At 30.4% G+C, this 14178-nt stretch overlaps 1 protein-coding gene across 2 annotated transcripts in view; it reads right to left on the reverse strand.

Annotated features, from left to right (window-relative positions):
• Positions 1 to 1090: 1090 nt before the first annotated feature.
• LOC126741058 (uncharacterized) overlaps positions 1091 to 14178 on the reverse strand; it is a 169086-nt gene continuing 155998 nt past the window's right edge. For both annotated transcript variants that reach the window (XM_050447348.1, XM_050447355.1), the window contains exon 4: positions 1091 to 1275. The gene's annotated coding sequence lies outside the window, so the exon portion shown is untranslated. The remainder of the gene's footprint in view (positions 1276 to 14178) is intronic.

Here is a 14178-nt window from a genome sequence, read left to right on the forward strand (position 1 = left end):
GCCAGATAAATTCCGCGTGTCTGAAGGCAAAAATGGTCTTCCTACGTTACATAGGTATGCCAGTATTAAGCGTCAAAGTTAAAAAAAGGTGTAGAGCAAAAACTACTCTACGTAGATGACTGTAGAGTATATAAAAAAAAAGCTCTTAAAAAGTATTATAAACGTTGAAAGTTTCAAATCTGCAAGTGTCACCCTTAAAAAGTTATTAAATAAAATGTAATTTTTTTTTGTCAATTTTTTTGACCTTTATGGGAACATTTTTTTATTGCTCGCCCTGTATGGTTCACAAAAATTTCGGTTATATGGCATTTGAAAGATAAAAGATGAAGCTATTTTTTGAAAATTTTCTTTTTCCCGAAATAAGTTTCGTTTGGCGGCAAATTCAAAAAAACTGAAAATGCCAGAACTCGTTAAAAAAATTTTTTTGAAAAAAAAGCTCTAAATATGTTATTTCTCTCATAAAACTAAGTCTTTTCGCCGAAAAACTTTTTTTATAAAAATTATCTTTTAGCCTCTGGACCATTTTGAAATTTTTTTTTACTCAACTTTGATCGCTTATAGTAAATCACCCTGTATACGGATCTGGCCCAAAAAGTATACAGACCTGTAACCCCCAAGAACCCCTATATCCTGAAAATTTCAGCTCGATTGAACGCTTTAAACTTGAGATCTCGTGAGAAACTCGAATTTTACCCATTTTTTTGCGAATTTTTGACTTCAACTCGGCACCGCTCTCTTTGTGGGTACCGAAAAAAAAAATTGTTTACGGATCCATCATTCTTAATGTATTGAGAGGCCACATGCCAAATTTCATCGTTTCACTAGCCATACAGCCAAAGTTATGAATTTTTATATCCCAAAAAACACGATCGCGCGAGGTCTAGGTGACGCTCATAATATAGTCGCTGACGCTCCTATATAACAAGTATAGTCGCTTCGCTCCTATACTTTTGGTCCGTGGGGACCAGTTTGGAACCTTTAGGTCTTGTCTGTAAAAAGCCATAAGGGAATTTAAAAAAACAATCAAAAATTATCAGGTGTACTTAGGTGAGTCAGGGAGGCCAACGTCTACCTGCCAAGGAAAGAGAGGACCAGTTGTTGGGGTATCATGCTTCAAAGAACCATAATTTGTTATATAGTCGCGTTGTGTGTCAATATACTGTCTTATATTTCAAATATCTGTGAAAGTATATTAATTGTATTCTAAATAAAGCCTGAATACCAAATTCGAACAGAATCGGTCCAATAGCAAAAAAGTTACGGTAGTCACGTGACCTAGGCTGAAACTTAAGTGTCAGTTATCTGTCATAATTTATTAGTTGTATCCTAAATAAACCATAAATACCAAATTCAGAGAGAAGTTCCCATAAGGGTCTATTTCTTGAAATAGAACAAACGGGATTTTACGTCGATTTGTTTTAATTTTTCTTTTTATTTTCAACAATAATAGTCATAAAATATTAAAAGAATTGACAGGAGGAGAATAAGAAATAAAAGAAACCATCAACGAATTGAATCGAAGCTATAGAAGCCGAGATATTAGTAAAAATGTGGGAAAAACAAAAGAAAATTGGTTTTTTCCCACGGTATCATTTTTTTTCTTAAAATAATTATTGACAAATTCTAATTTTTGGCCCTAAACTGGCAATTTTCACTAAAAAAACCCAAAAAAAAAAATTTTTTGGTCGAAAATCGAAAGGGGTATACCCACAAAAAATTTCAAAAAAATGGTTTTTATTTTTTTATTAATAAACTATAAATCTGACAACTTTTTGTATTAAATAAGAGTTCTTCGCTATATTAAGGGGTATTCGCCTGTTAAAACGAATCGGTTCTAGCTATTATACAATCGGAGAAAATTGGAAAAAACTATTAAACATAAATATCGAATTATCAAGAGCCCTATGGAAAAATTTCAATTTTTTATTTTTCTATCCTGTACTACTTCAGAGTATCTTTAAAAAAGATTATTACCAATTTAACTCTAAAATGAACGAAAAACCTATTTCTTTGCATTTTTCGATTTTCGAACAAAATCCGGGGTCAAAATGACAATTTTTTCAAAATATGCTCCGAATTCAAAATTTCTTTTTTCTCGTTAAAGACCATTCAGAACTAGCAAAAAAGCCTAATAACAAAAATTTCCACGATTTATACGAGTGGCACAATATAAAGGTAAAATTAGGTCCCATAAGAGTCTATGTATTTACGTCGATTTTTAAAATTTTTTAGTTTTATTTCGAAAGGCAATTGTAATAAAATATAAAAAGAATTAACAGGAGAAGAATAAGGAATAATAGAAACCATCAACGAATTGAATCGAAGCTATAGAAGTCGAGATATTAGTAAAAATGTGAAAAAAAATAAAAGAAAACTCGTTTTTTCCCACGGTACCATTTTTTTTTGATAAAATTATAATCGACAAATCATAATGTAAGCCCTATAATGGCAATTTCAAGTAAAAAAAACCCAAGAAAAAAAAAATTTTTTTTTGCCTCAAAATCGAAAGGGGTATAGCCATGAAAAATTGTGAAAAAATGGTTTTTATTTTTTTCTAAATAAACTATAACTCTGACAAATTTTTGTCTTAAACAAAAGTTCTAGGGAATGTTACGAGGTATTTGAATGTTAAAACTAATTGATTATAGCTATCACAGATTTGGAGAAAATTGTAAAAAACTATTACTCATAAATATCAAGATATCAAGAGCCCTATGGAAAAATTTCAATTTTTTATTTTTCTATCTTGTACTACTTCAGGATACCTTTCAAAAAGATTATTATCGATTTGACTCCAAAATGAACAGAAAACTTATTTATTTGCATTTATCAATTTTCGAACAAAATCCGGCCCAAAATGAACATTTTTTCAAAACATGCTCCAAATTCAAAATTTCTTTTTTCTGGTTAAAGACCATTCAAAAGGTAATAAAAAAGCTTTATGACAACATTTTTGAAAATCTATAATAATGCTACAATATTATGAAAGAAGATAAGTTCCCTTTAAAGCCCATGTATTCGAACCGATGATTTTTTTATTTTTTTTTTAAAGGTAAATTTAAGAAATAATTTAACTGATTAAGATAAAAGAAATAGGGTAATACAAAATATTATCTACAAATATATACATATCATCTAATAGCAAATTTCAATCAAATAGAAAATTTTGATAGTCACGTGACCCTAGAACTCAATATTTTAAAATTTTGTAAAAAATCAACAATTGCATCCTAAATAAACTCCAAATTCCAAATTTGAACCCAATCGGATCAATAGCAAAAAAGTTATGGAAGTGACGTAACTTTAAAATTCAATATGTCAAATTTCTGGCAAAATTTATTACTTGCATCCTAAATAAAGCCCAAATACTAAATTTCAACCCAATCGGATCAATAGCAAAAGAATTATGAAAGTCACGTGACTTTAAAATTCAATATGTCAATTATCTGTTAAAATATATTAATTGTATCCTAAATAAAGCATAAATACCAAATTTGAACCCAATCAGACCAATAGCAAATAAGTTACAATAGTCACGTGACCCGGAAGTCAAATGTCAAATATCTGTCAAAAATTAATAATTGCATCCTAAATAAAGCCCAAATACCAAATTTGAACCCAATCAGACCAATAGCAAAAAAGTACCAATAGTCACGTGACCCGGAAGTCAAATGTCAAATATCTGTCAAAAATTAATAATTGCATCCTAAATAAAGCCCAAGTACCAAATTTGAACCCAATCGGACTCATAGCAAAAAAGTACCAATAGTCACGTGACCTTAAAACATAGTCATGTCAAATATCTGTAAAAACTTATTAATCTTATCCGAAATAGGTACTAGGTACCAAATTTCAACCAAATCGCACCAATACCAAAAAAGTTATGATACTCGACTAACCTTAAAAATCAATAATTTCAAAAAATTTTTATTTATAACCCAAAAGCAATGTTTAAGAATTGTTAACATTTATTAATAATAAACTAAGTAGTAAAAACTCACCTAATATCTAAATTTTTATTTTAAATTAAATAGATCATTACGACTGACCCGTGTATATATTCGAATAATTTTAATAAAATAATCGGGCAAATTTCATTTCGTCTCACCCCGGTATAAAGACACTGACATTTCAAAAAAACGGCATTTTTCGAAGACGTCAAAATGTTTGCCGAATTTTCCTGGCCGCAATACACAATTTCCCCAATTGATATGCACAGATTCGGAAAGCCCATTCATTTTCTGATTCGGTGCTTCCTTTCCCTGATCGTTTCCGGTTCATTTTCATTCATAATTTTACAAAAAACCCAACCAAGTCCCGGCCACCTGTCACGAGCAAAAAATTTGTATCCACCATGCGTCAAAGTATTGTTCCCACCAGCCATTTCATCAGAGTTTAGGTTGACACCTCCAATTACCTGCAAAAACGCAAAAAAATGGACTTTTTTCATAAAATCGCATTTTTCGGGTACTTGTACTATCGCTGGAACCTTGAAATTTTAGTATGTATTGTAAAACAAAATTTCGGATCCGTTAGATGTTGTTTGATCTCTTCATCATATACAGGGATGCGGCAAATGAATTAAACGCGAAAATTCGAATTGCTCAGAACCTATTAAAGTTAGAAGATTGTAATTTTACACACATAATGAGGTTATTAAAGTATTTAATCCCTGAGAATATAAATGGTCCAGGTGCAACCACTAAAAAGTTATTAAATAAAATGTGATTTTTGGGTCGGACCTTCATGGGTAAAGTTCATTATTGCTCGCCCTGTATGGTTCCCAAAAATTTCGGTTTTATGGCATATGAAAGGTAAAGGATGAAGTTATTTTTTGAAAAAAAAAAATTTCCCAAAATAGGTATCGTTTGGCGGGAAATCCCAAAAAACTGAAAATGCCAGAACTCGTAAAATAAATTTTTTACAAAAAAAAGCTCCAAGTATGTCAAATCTCTTATAAAATGAAGTCTTTTCGCCGAAACACTTTTTTTATAAAAATTTTTTTTTAGCCTCTGGAGAAGTTTGAATTTTTTTTTTAGTCACTTTTGTTCGCTTATAACAACTCACCCTGTATACCGATCGGGCCCAAAAAGTATACAGACACGTAAGCCCCAAGAGCCCATATATCCTGAAAATTTCAACTCGATTGAACGCTTTAAAATTGAGATCTCGTGAGCAACTCGATTTTTACCAATTTTTTTACGAATTTTTGACTTTGAGACAGTACCGCTCCGTTTGGTGGTACCGGAAAAAAAATTCGTTTACGGATCCATCATTCCCAATGTATTGAGAGACCCTATGCCAAATTTCATCGTTTCGCTAGCCATACAGCCAAAGATATGAATTTTTATTTCCAAAAAAACACGATTTTTCGGGCCCGAGGTGGCGTGCATAATATAGTCGCAGACGCTCCTATATAACAAGTATAGTCGCTTCGCTCCTATACTTTTGGTCCGTGGGGACCAGTTTGGAACCTCTAAGTCCTGTCAGTGATGGGCCTTAGAGGATTTCTTAAAACAAAACAAAAATTATCAGGTGTACCAACGTTTATATGCCAAGGAAAGAGATGACCAGTGGTTGGGGTATCATGCTTCAAAGAACCATAATTTGTTATATAGTCGCGTTGTGTGTCAGTATACTGTCTTATATTTTAAATATCTGTTAAAATATGTTAATTGTATCCTAAATAAAGCCTAAATACCAAATTACAACAGAATCGGACTAATAGCAAAAAAGTTACGGTAGTCACGTGACCTGGGCTGAAACTCAAATGTCAGTTATCTGTCATAAATTATTAGTTGTATCCCAAATAAACCATAAATACCAAATTCAGAGAAAAGTTCCCATAAGGGTCTATTTATTGAAATAGAACAAACAGGATTTTACGTCGATTTGTTTTAATTTTTCTTTTTATTTTAAAATGTAATAGTAATAAAATATCAAAAGAATTGACAGGAGGAGAATTAGAAATAAAAGAAACCATCAACGAATTGAATCGAAGCTATAGAAGTCGAGATATTAGTAGAAATGTGGGAAAAACAAAAGAAAACTGGTTTTTTCCCACGGTATAATTTTTTTTCTTAAAATAATTTATGATAAATTTTAGTTTTAGCCCTAAACTTGTAATTTTCACAAAAAAAACCCAAGAAAAAATTTTTTTTTTTTTTTGTCGAAAATCGAAAGGGGTATAACCCACGAAAAATTAAAAAAAAATGGTTTTTATTTTTTTATAAATAAAATATAACTCTGACAACTTTTTGTCTTAAACAAAAGTTTTCGGAAATATTACGAGGTATCCGTGCGTTAAAACGAATCGGTTCTAGCTATTATACAATCGGAGAAAATTGGAAAAAACTATTAAACATAAATATCGAATTATCAAGAACCCTATGGAAAAATTTTAATTTTTTATTTTTCTATCCTGTACTACTTCAGAGTATCTTTAAAAAAGATTATTACCAATTTGACTCTAAAATGAACGGAAAACCTATTTCTTTGCATTTTTCGATTTTCGTACAAAATCCGGGGTCAAAATGACAATTTTTTCAAAATATGCTCCGAATTCAAAATTTCTTTTTTCTGGTTAAAGACCATTCAAAAACTAGTAAAAAAGCCTAATAACAAAAATTTCCACGATTTATACGAGTGGCACAATATAAAGGTAAAATTAGGTCCCATAAGAGTCTATGTATTTACGTCGATTTTTAAAATTTTTCAGTTTTATTTCGAAAGGCAATTGTAATAAAATATAAAAAGAATTAACAGGAGGAGAATAAGGAATAATAGAAACTATCAACGAATTGAATCGAAGCTATACAAGTCGAGGTATTAGTAAAAATGTGAAAAAAAATAAAAGAAAACTCGTTTTTTCCCACGGTACCATTTTTTTTCTTAAAATTATAATCGACAAATTATAATGTAAGCCCTAAGTTGGCAATTTCCAGTAAAAAAAACCCAAGAAAAAAAAAAATTTTTTGATCCAAAATCGAAAGGGGTATAGCCATGAAAAATTGTGAAAAAATGGTTTTTATTTTTTTCTAAATAAACTATAACTCTGACAACTTTTTATCTTAAACAAAAGTTTTCGGGAATATTACGAGGTATCCGAATGTTAAAACGAATTGATTATAGCTATCACAGAATCGGAGAAAATTGTAAAAAACTATTAAACATAAATATCGAAATATCAAGAGCCCTATGGAAAAATTTCAATTTTTTATTTTTCTATCTTGTACTACTCCAGGATACCTTTTAAAAAGGTTATTATCGATTTGACTCTAAAATGAACAGAAAACCTATTTATTTGCATTTATCGATTTTCGAACAAAATCCGGCCAAAAATGAAATTTTTTTCAAAACATGCTCCAAATTCTAAATTTCTTTTTTCTGGCTAAAGACCATTCAAAAAGTAATAAAAAAGCTTAATGACAAATTTTTTTAAAATCTATAATAATGCTACAATATTATGAAAGAAGATATATTTCCTTTAAAGGCCATGTATTCGTACCGATGATTTTAAAATTTTTTTTTTAAGGGCAAATTTAAGAAATAATTTAACTATTTAAGATAAAAGGAATAGGGTAATACAAAATATTATCTATAAATATATACATATCATCTAATAGCAGATTTCAATCAAATAGAAAATTTTGATAGTCACGTGACCCTAAAACTCAATATTTTAAAATTTTGTAAAAAATCAACAATTGCATCCTAAATAAACCCCAAATTCCAAATTTGAACCCAATCGGATCAATAGCAAAAAAGTTATGGAAGTCACGTGACTTTAAAATTCAATATGTCAAATTTCTGTCAAAATGTATTACTGGCATCCTAAATAAAGCCCAAATACTAAATTTCAACCCAATCGGATTAATAGCAAAAGAATTATGAAAGTCACGTGACTTTAAAATATAATTTGTCAATTATCTGTTAAAATTTATTAATTGTGTCCTAAATAAAGCATAAATACCAAATTTGAACCCAATCGGACTCATAGCAAAAAAGTTACAATAGTCACGTGACCCGGAAGTAAAATGTCAAATATCTGTCAAAAATTAATAATTGCATCCTAAATAAAGCCCAAATACCAAATTTGAAATCAATCAGACCAATAGCAAAAAAGTTACAATAGTCACGTGACCTGGAAGTCAAATGTCAAATATCTGTGAAAAATTCATAATTGCATCCTAAATAAACCCCAAATACCAAATTTCAATCAAATCGGACAAATAGGAAGAAAGTTAAGGTAGTCACGTGACCTTAAAACATAGTCATGTCAAATATCTGTAAAAATTTATTAATCTTATCCGAAATAGGTACTAGGTACCAAATTTCAACCAAATCGCACCAATACCAAAAAAGTTATGATACTCGACTAACCTTAAAAATCAATAATTTCAAAAAATTTTTATTTATATCCCAAAAGCAATGTTTAAGAATTGTTAACATTTATTAATAATAAACTAAATAGTAAAAACTCACCAAATATCTAAATTTTTATTTTAAATTAAATAGATCATTACGACTGACCCGTGTATATATTCGAATAATTTTAATAAAATAATCGGGCAAATTTCATTTCGTCTCACCCCGGTATAAAGACACTGACATTTCAAAAAAACGGCATTTTTCGAAGACGTCAAAATGTTTGCCGAATTTTCCTGGCCGCAATACACAATTTCCCCAATTGATATGCACAGATTCGGAAAGCCCATTCATTTTTTGATTCGGTGCTTCCTTTCCCTGATCGTTTCCGGTTCATTTTCATTCATAATTTTACAAAAAACCCAACCAAGTCCCGGCCACCTGTCACGAGCAAAAAATTTGTATCCACCATGCGTCAAAGTATTGTTCCCACCAGCCATTTCATCAGAGTTTAGGTTGACACCTCCAATTACCTGCAAAAAAGCAAAAAAATGGACTTTTTTCATAAAATCGCATTTTTCGGGTACTTGTACTATCGCTGGAACCCTGAAATTTTAGTATGTGTTGTAAAACAAAATTTCGGATCCTTTAGATGTTGTTTGATCTTTTCACCATGTACAGGGACGTGGCAAATGAATTAAACGCGAAAATTCGAATTGCTCAGAACCTATTAATGTTGGAAGATTGTAATTTTACACAAATAATGGGGTTATTAAAGTATTTAATCCCTGAGAATATAAATGGTCCAGGTGCCACCACTAAAAAGTTATTAAATAAAATGTGATTTTTGGGTCGGACCTTCATGGGTAAAGTTCATTATTGCTCGCCCTGTATGGTTCCCAAAAATTTCGGTTATATGGCATATGAAAGGTAAAGGATGAAGTTATTTTTTGAAAAAAAAATTTTCCCCAAAATAAGTATCGTTTGGCGGAAAATCCCAAAAAACTGAAAATGCCAGAACTCGTAAAATAAATTTTTTACAAAAAAAAGCTCCAAGTATGTCAAATCTCTTATAAAATAAAGTCTTTTCGCCGAAACACTTTTTTTATAAAAATTTTTTTTTAGCCTCTGGAGAAGTTTGAATTTTTTTTTTAGTCACTTTTGTTCGCTTATAACAACTCACCCTGTATACCGATCGGGCCCAAAAAGTATACAGACATGAATTACTATAAAGTCTTTTATGCCTAAAAATTTCAATTTTTTTGACAGCGTTAAAATTGAGATCTCGTGCAAAAATGAATTTTGACCGGTTTTTTTACGAATTTTTGACTTTGAGACAGTACCACTCCGTTTGGTGGTACCGGAAAAAAAATTCGTTTACGGATCCATCATTCCCAATGTATTGAGAGACCCTATGCCAAATTTCATCGTTTCGCTAGCCATACAGCCAAAGATATGAATTTTTATTTCCAAAAAAACACGATTTTTCGGACCCGAGGTCGCGTGCATAATATAGTCGCAGACGCTCCTATATAACAAGTATAGTCGCTTCGCTCCTATACTTTTGGTCCGTGGGGACCAGTTTGGAACCTTTAGGTCTTGTCAGTGATGGGCCTTAGAGGATTTCTTAAAAAAAATCGCAAATTATCAGGTGTACTTAGGTGAGGCTAACGTTTATCTGCCAAGGAAAGAGAGGACCAGTTGTTGGGGTATCATGCTTCAAAGAACCATAATTTGTTATATAGTCGCGTTGTGTGTCAATATACTGTCTTATATTTCAAATATCTGTGAAAGTATATTAATTGTATTCTAAATAAAGTCTGAATACCAAATTCGAACAGAATCGGACCAATAGCAAAAAAGTTACGGTAGTCACGTGACCTAGGCTGAAACTTAAATGTCAGTTATCTGTCATAATTTATTAGTTGTATCCTAAATAAACCATAAATACCAAATTCAGAGAGAAGTTCCCATAAGGGTCTATTTCTTGAAATAGAACAAACAGGGATTTTACGTCGATTTGTTTTAATTTTTCTTTTTATTTTGAAATGTAATAGTAATAAAATATCAAAAGAATTGAGAGGAGGAGAATAAGAAATAAAAGAAACCATCAATGAATTGAATCGAAGCTATAGAAGCCGAGAGATTAGTAAAAATGTGGGAAAAAACAAAAGAAAACTGGTTTTTTCCCACGGTATCATTTTTTTTTCTTAAAATAATTATTGACAAATTATAATGTAAGCCCTAAGTTGGCAATTTCACGTAAAAAAAACCCAAGAAAAAAAAAATTTTTTTTTGGTCGAAAATCGAAAGGGGTATAACCATGAAAAATTGCGAAAAAATGGTTTTTATTTTTTTTTAAATAAAATATAACTCTGACAACTTTTTGTCTTAAACAAAAGTTTTCGGGAATATTACGAGGTATCCGTGCGTTAAAACGAATCGGTTCTAGCTATTATACAGTCGGAGAAAATTGAAAAAAACTATTAAACATAAATATCGAATTATCAAGAGCCCTATGGAAAAATTTCAGTTTTTTATTTTTCTATCCTGTACTACTTCAGAGTATCTTTAAAAAAGATTATTACCAATTTGACTCTAAAATGAACGGAAAACCTATTTCTTTGCATTTTTCGATTTTCGAACAAAATCCGGGGTCAAAATGACCATTTTTCCAAAATATGCTCCGAATTCAAAATTTCTTTTTTCTGGTTAAAGACCATTTAAAAACTAATAAAAAAGCTTTATGACAAAATTTTCCACGATTTATACGAGTGCCATAATATAAAGGGAAAAATTAGGTTCCATAAGAGCCTATGTACAGGGATAAGACAACCGGGCTTTTACGTCGATTTTTTTAATTTTTCAGTTTTATTTCGAAAGGCAGTTGTAATAAAATATAAAAAGAATTAACAGGAGGAGAATAAGGAATAATAAAAACCATCAACAAATTGAATCGAAGCTCTAGAAGTCGAGATATTAGTAAAACTGTGAAAAAAAAATAAAAGAAAACTCGTTTTTTTCCACGGTAGCATTTTTTTTCTTAAAATGATAACTGACAAATTATAATGTAAGCCCTAAGTTGGCAATATCCATTAAAAAAAACCCAAGAAAAAAAAATTTTTTTTTGCTCCAAAATCGAAAGGGGTATAGCCATGAAAAATTGTGATTAAATGGTTTTTATTTTTTTCTAACTAAACTATAACTCTGACAACTTTTTGTCTTAAACAAAAGTTCTAGGGAATATTACGAGGTATTCGAATGTTAAAACTAATTGATTACAGCTATCACAGATTCGGAGAAAATTGTAAAAAACTATAAATCATAAATATCGAATTATCAAGAGCCCTATGGAAAGATTTCATTTTTTTATTTTTCTATCTTGTACTACTTTAGGATACCTTTCAAAAAGATTATTATCGATTTGACTCTAAAATGAACAGAAAACCTATTTCTTTGCATTTTTCGATTTTCGAACAAAATCCGGCCCAAAATGAAAATTTTTTCAAAACATGCTCCAAATTCAAAATTTCTTTTTTCTGGCTAAAGACCATTCAAAAAGTAATGAAAAAGCTTAATGACAAAAATTTTCAAAATCTATAATAATGCTACAATATTATGAAAGAAGATAAGTTCCCTTTAAAGCCTATGTATTCGAACCGATGATTTTTTTATTTTTTTTTGAAAGGCAAATTTAAGAAATAATTTAACTAATTAAGATAAAAGGAATAGGGTAATACGAAATATTATCTATAAATATATACATATCATCTAATAGCAGATTTTAATCAAATAGGAAATTTTGATAGTCACGTGACCCTAGAACTTAATATTTTAAAATTTTGTAAAAAATCAACAATTGCATCCTAAATAAACCCCAAATTCCAAATTTGAACCCAATCGGATCAATAGCAAAAAAGTTATGGAAGTCACGTGACTTAAAAAATTCAACATGTCAAATTTCTGTCAAAATTTATTACTTGCATCCTAAATAAAGCCCAAATACTAAATTTCAACCCAATCGGATCAATAGCAAAAAAGTTATGGAAGTCACGTGACTTAAAAAATTCAACATGTCAAATTTCTGTCAAAATTTATTACTTGCATCCTAAATAAAGCCCAAATACTAAATTTCAACCCAATCGGAACAATAGCAAATAAGTTATGGAAGTCACGTGACTTAAACATTCAATATGTCAATTATCTGTTAAAATTTATTAATTGTATCCTAAATAAAGCATAAATACCAAATTTGAACCCAATCGGACTCATAGCAAAAAAGTTACAATAGTCACGTGACCTGGAAGTCAAATGTCAAATATCTGTGAAAAATTAATAATTGCATCCTAAATAAACCCCAAATACCAAATTTCAATCAAATCGGACAAATAGGAAGAAAGTTAAGGTAGTCACGTGACCTTAAAACATAGTCATGTCAAATATCTGTAAAAATTTATTAATCTTATCCGAAATAGGTACTAGGTACCAAATTTCAACCAAATCGCACCAATACCAAAAAAGTTATGATACTCGACTAACCTTAAAAATCAATAATTTCAAAAAAATTTTATTTATATCCCAAAAGCAATGTTTAAGAATTATTAGCATATATTAATAATAAACTAAATAGTAAAAACTCACCTAATATCGAAATTTTTATTTTAAATTAAATAGATCATTACGACTGACCCGTGTATATATTCGAATAATTTTAATAAAATAATCGGGCAAATTTCATTTCGTCTCACCCCGGTATAAAGACACTGACATTTCAAAAAAACGGCATTTTTCGAAGACGTCAAAATGTTTGCCGAATTTTCCTGGCCGCAATACACAATTTCCCCTATTGATATGCACAGATTCGGAAAGCCCATTCATTTTCTGATTCGGTGCTTCCTTTCCCTGATCGTTTCCGGTTCATTTTCATTCATAATTTTACAAAAAACCCAACCAAGTCCCGGCCACCTGTCACGAGCAAAAAATTTGTATCCACCATGCGTCAAAGTATTGTTCCCACCAGCCATTTCATCAGAGTTTAGGTTGACACCTCCAATTACCTGCAAAAACGCAAAAAAATGGACTTTTTTCATAAAATCGCATTTTTCGGGTACTTGTACTATCGCTGGAACCCTGAAATTTTAGTATGTGTTGTAAAACAAAATTTCGGATCTTTTAGATGATGTCTGATCTTTTCACCATGTACAGGGACGTGGCAAATGAATTAAACGCGAAAATTCGAATTGCTCAGAACCTATTAATGTTGGAAGATTGTAATTTTACATAAATATTGGGGTTATTAAAGTATTTAATGCCTGAGAATATAAATGGTCCAGATGCTACTACGAAAAAGTTATTAAATAAAATGTGATTTTCGGGTCGGACCTTCATGGGTAAAGTTCATTATTGCTCGCCCTGTATGGTTCCCAAAAATTTCGGTTATATGGCATATAAAAGGTAAAAGATGAAGTTATTTTTTGAAAAAAAAAATTTTCCCAAAATAAGTATCGTTTGGCGGAAAATCCCAAAAAACTGAAAATGCCAGAACTCGTAAAATAAATTTTTTACAAAAAAAAGCTCCAAGTATGTTAAATCTCTTATAAAATGAAGTCTTTTCGCCGAAACACTTTTTTTATAAAAATTTTTTTTTAGCCTCTGGAGAAGTTTGAATTTTTTTTTTAGTCACTTTTGTTCGCTTATAACAACTCACCCTGTATACCGATCGGGCTCAAAAAGTATACAGACACGTAAGCCCCAAGAACCCATATATCCTGAAAATTTCAACTCGATTGAACGCTTTAAAATTGAGATCTC

Source organism: Anthonomus grandis, chromosome 10 (genome assembly GCF_022605725.1).
Source record: "Anthonomus grandis grandis chromosome 10, icAntGran1.3, whole genome shotgun sequence".
Taxonomy (NCBI): domain Eukaryota; kingdom Metazoa; phylum Arthropoda; class Insecta; order Coleoptera; family Curculionidae; genus Anthonomus; species Anthonomus grandis.